This window comes from Pinus tabuliformis, chromosome 8, assembly GCF_031772625.1.
Source record: "Pinus tabuliformis cultivar Carrire ecotype Pingquan chromosome 8, CPIR1, whole genome shotgun sequence".
NCBI classification, from domain to species: domain Eukaryota; kingdom Viridiplantae; phylum Streptophyta; class Pinopsida; order Pinales; family Pinaceae; genus Pinus; species Pinus tabuliformis.
The window spans coordinates 802,593,180-802,598,669 of NC_142294.1; positions in this window are offsets into that span (position 1 = coordinate 802,593,180).

Below are 5,490 nucleotides of genomic sequence, written 5' to 3' on the forward strand. Positions count from 1 at the left end.
TGCTATCAAAACAAGTTCAGGTGAAGATCTTTCACAAGAGACTAATGAATCTGGGCAGTAAAAACTGAGAAAAAGCAAAATCTAAGAGAAAAAATGCAAAAAATGGAATTTTCTCAAATTTTAGTAGGGGACGCAGGCAACCCGTTAAAACAGGTGCGGGCCCGCTCTGTACACACAGCGACAGTGCGTCCAAGAACGCACTATGCAATACTCAGAGGGTGCGTCCTACTGGAAAATTCAAGAAAAACTAAAATGAATCTAACCCTAAGCTAACCCACCCAAAAACAAAGTCACAGAGCCAAAAACCAGAAAAATAAACCAATTTTCTCAGAGCAAAGTTCATACAAAGGAAAAGACTTTCACATCAATGGAGTCCCCAGCGGAGTCGCCAATTTGTCAGGCAGAAAGAGTCGATTGTGTGGACACAACCAACCTCCCTAGGAGCCTAAGACTCTCTAGTGACAAACAAGACAAACAAGAGCAATCCTTCTCTAAACATGCATTTACTATATAAGAAATCAAGTGTTTAGATCCTACCTGTAGTCCCACCCTGTTGTAGCAGTCCAGCTCCGCTGATCCGGATGAGCTCCTCCTTCACTTTGAAACCTGCATCCACTAACAATCAAACGATTAAATAGCACTTGATAATCTCATAAAATAAAACATATTTAACACATAGACCAAGGAGTACATGAAACAACTCATAAATAACAAGTTATTGAGAAGAATGGACTCATTTGCATTAATAGGTAACAAAAGGAACAAATACAACCTGAGCCTTGGTGTTGTGCAAGTCCCTCCCAGGGTCCATCAAGAGTTCTCCTTTACTTTGACAAAGCTCACCCACTTCCAAATAGAACAAGCAAAGATGGCAATCTCTCCTCACAAGCTTCTAAATGGGAGTCCTAATTCCAGCAGCATCTACCCGTAGAAATGTATAGCTTCCAACCTCTCCTCCTTCTGGCCCAATGCCTGTATTTATAGTGCTCAAGAGGAAGTTAATCAGGTCCACCATCAATGGGATAATCCCCCTTTGGATGGGATAGCTCCCTTATTGATGGGATAAGTTCCTCTTTGGTAGGGGTACATGAACCATCTGGAGGCGCTCAATACACGTCGAACAACCTTCTAGAATGCTCTAGAAATGACCACAAGTAACTTTTTAAAGATGAAACTTGCGCATTTTGACCTTTACAGGGGGACGCACCTGCCCCTTTACATACAGAGCGTCCAAAGACACAGCTTTTGTGAACATTGGGTGCGTACCCGCAGGTAAGGTTGAGAGAACCTGCGTACCCAGAGATAAATACATTTGTAAAGACTTTCTCTCTTTTTGGAGTTTGACATGGAGAGCAGAGGCATAAGACTTGCCTAAGAGGATAGCATGACTGTTGATAGAGCCATACTAACTGTAAATAGCCATGGTGACATTTTTTAGTGTAACACGCAGGTTCCCCATTGACAGCCATGTGTACGCGCGAGTTAGCAGACCAAAATGAGCGTATAGTGTACACACGCACTTTCATAGAAGGAGAGGCGCATACATATTAGAAAACTAAGTTTTGTTCCATGGTATTGGTCCAAGGTATCTGATCCGAAGTGTTGACCCCAGGTATTTGGTCCAAGGTATTGGTCCTAAGTGGTTTTGGTCCATGGTATTGAGTAAGGCCTAAGATTATAAAAGGAGGAGAAGATCATTAGGAAAAGGCACTCAAGTATTGAATATCTAATGAAGAGCAAGATCTAGAATACAGGTTATTGGGTTATGGTGCATAGCTAGATCTGAATCAAGGATGAACCTTAGCGCTTGATGAAGGATAAGATCTAATGATGGGTCAAGATCTTAAGGCTTGAAGTGAAGTATCTTTGTGTGGTTTTGATCTTTTATCTGAATAACTGGTGCATGTTGTAGTCTGTAAATATGATGATCTGGGTATAATTGAAGTCTGGAATTGTTGTAAATATTAAATCATCATTTACAAATCTATATGCAGGTTCACTTTAGAAAAGGCGCGTATACATGCTGGTTCTGCATATCAAAACAGCATATACATCTCAAATTTGATTTGCAAATCTGTACGCAGGTTCGCCTTGAGAAAAGTGCGTATGCACATAGGTTCGACACATTAAAATAGCGTATACCTCATAAAATATGCTTTGGCTACTTCTGTTTGTTGTTGCAGTGTTCTGGGTTCTGGTTACTGTATTCTAGTTACAGCATTCTGAAAAGTGATTGATTGATTCAGTTGTGATTGGTGCAAAGGAGATTGGTTGATGCAGATATATTTGATGTTTGAATGATGTTATTGATGGATCTAATCTGAAAATTTATGAAACATGGTCCCTGGAAAAAAAGAAGAAGGTTGTAGCCTTATGTAGGCTGGCACCTACATACTAGTAAACATATCAGCTAGTACAAGAGCTAGGGGGTTGTAGCTCCCTTCCAGGAGAAGCTGGAGAACAAGAGAAGGTTGTAGCCTTCTGTAGGTAGAAGCCTGCATACTGGTATAAGACTGCACCAGTACAAAAATTGTAAAAAGAAGTTTCTTATTAAAAAGAAGATAGAGACGATTGCAGCAGGTGGTTTTCACCCACATTGGGTTTCCACCTTATATCTTGTGTTCATGTGTGTGATTGTCTATTCTATTTTTACTACACCTGGTTACTGTTTATATGGTTCTGATGCACTGATTAAAGATCAACATATGATGAATTAATTGAATCATAAGTTTTCAGGATATGCACTAGTTGCCTTAAAGACAGTTGTGTATACATGCAATTTCCATTAACTGAAGTAGCGCATATGAATCTGATTATGGAAATGAAATATTATTGACTTGCTAATACTGATTCACCCCCCTCCCCCCCTCTCACCGTGTCGAGCGAGGAAATGTCTAGGAACTCCATCTCATCCTGTATGTACTTGTGTAGACAGCCACAACACTTGAGCACCAAATGTTGCCCAGTATCCTTGATACCTAGCTTCGTGTGAAGGATATGGAAAATATTTGTGACTCTGACACATCTTGGTCCATTCCCTGATTTAGTGTGGTCCAATTTATGTATTTATCTTCATAGCTCCTGACAGGGTAATGTTGTTCCTTGATGGCGTCTTGGAAAGAATCCCAAGTGGGTGCGCCTGAAAACAACGAGGATTCACTCTCATCCTTTTGTTCACAGTAGGTTTCCCACCAGTCCTTGACGTGTGGAGCAGCTTTGAGAAGTGCAAAAGTAACCTTTTCTCGATTAGAAAAGTCATGAACTGAAAATTATCTTGCCAATATATTTAACCATTTATCTATGGTGTCTGCATCTATCAGGCCTTTAAATATGGGAATATCAAAGTTAACTTGTACCTTAAAAGGCATGGCACCTCCAGAGTGGCTGCTGGATGAAGATGCATCGCCTGTGGGTAGCCTTCGAAGGCTCTGGGCAAAGTTATCCATCATCCTGTCCCTATGTCGCTCAAGGGCTTCCTCGAGCAACATTTTGAAAGGATCTCCTGCCCCCTCATATTTCTTTTCTTCTGCAATGGGAGTTCGTCGGGTTTTGTGAGGCTAATCATGCAATGGTTCAACCAGATTGAGCCCTAACTCCTTACACCTTGACCTCATTGGGGACATGCAAAGAAAAACAAAGAAAGAGCAAACCGCTCTGATACCACTGATCCGAACTTAAACCGGAGCGCAACAACTTACAGATATAATAATAAATACATAGATGCATCAGAAAAACAGTTCATTTCATTAATAGAAAACATATTAAACTATGCTTACAAACAGAATGGAAATAAGGTAGCTTGGGCGATGGTAGCATATCTCTGAGAAGAGATGTGGCGGCTACATGCCTCTGAACTATGTTGAAATGAGGCTCAAAGGCCTATTTATTATTGAGAAACAATGGAAAACCCTAAACATCCAAAAACCTAACCCTAGGAGATGAAGCACCAAAACTGTGGGCCCCGTTTGGGTAAATTGGTACATCAACTTCCCAGGGTCGTAACTTTGGAATACGATTTCTATTTGGCTATCATAATATCTCATTTCGAATATATCGAAGAGAATGTTGAAAAATAAATTGGCAAGCCAGTTTGGGACGTTTTTAGTCTCTTTGTTTTCCCTAAAAACATTGTTTAGGGCCTCAAAATGGCTTTGGAAGTTCAAGACCCAAGAAACTGCCAAAAATAGTAAATTGTGCTACAATTAAGGAAACTGAAAGAGAAAATGTTGGGGATCAAAGTGGAATAGACGAGTGGCCACCAATATCCACCTGGATCACCACATGAGGACAAAGAGTAATTGACAGCAGCAAGCAATTCCTCAATAGTGACTCCCTCTACTCATATTCAAGTGCAACAAAGAAGGCAAAAAGTAACACCATCAACAAATAATATGACAGTGTCACGCAGTGAAGCAAGTGCTTCTCCAAGCACGCCGCAAAGCGCAACACCAAGTGACATGTCAAGCTCATCTTCAACAAGGATAAGAAGACTAAAATTCAGAAATTTAAATGAAATTTATGAGCAAGATGAAGTTGTTAGTAGCGTTGGTATGAATTCCTTATTTGTATTTTTTTTCATCTAAATGAGCCAATACATTTTCAGGATGCAGTCAAAGAAGAAAAATGGGTTGCGGCAATGGAGGAAGAAATAGAAGCAATAGAAAAGAATGACACATGGAAGCTAGTGAACCTTCCGCAAGGAAAAGAAGTCATTGGAGTGAAGTGGGTCTATAAGACCAAGAGCAATGTTGATGGGAAGATTGAAAGGCATAAAGCAAGGCTATTTGTCAAAGGATACAAGTAGGAGCATGGATCGATTATTCGGAGACATTTGAGCCAGTCGCGAGGATGGAGATAGTGCGAATAATTGTGGCGATTGACGCGCAACATAAATGGAAAGTGTATCAAATGGACGTAAAATCAACGTTCTTGAATGGAGTGTTGAAAGAGGAAGTGTATGTTGCACAACCACCAGGTTATGAAGTAGAAGGCCAAGAAGATAAAGTATATCAGTTGAGGAAAGCTCTTTATGGGCTAAAGCAAGCACTGCGAGTGTGGTATAGCAGGATATATGCTTACTTGTTAGAGAGTAGTTTCGACAAATGTGACAGTGAAACCACTCTCTACATCAAAGAGAGCGATGGTAAGATTCTTATTGTTGTCTTATATGTAGATGATTTGATTTTTACAGGTAGTGATGATTTCCTCATCGCTGATTTCAAAGAAGTCATGAAGAGTGATTTTGAAATGACTGACTTGGGGTTGTTAAGGTGTTTTTTGGGCATAGAAGTGAAGAAAATAAAAAATGGCTTTTTTTTTTTCTCAAGAAAAGTACGTAGAAGACATTTTAGAGAGGTTTAATATGCAGAACATCAAGCCCGCACCAACTCCAACTGTCATGGGGTTGAAGCTGATCAAAGAAGATTGCAGCAACAATGTCAATCTGACATTATACAAAAGTATGATAGGCAACTTGATGTATTTGACCAC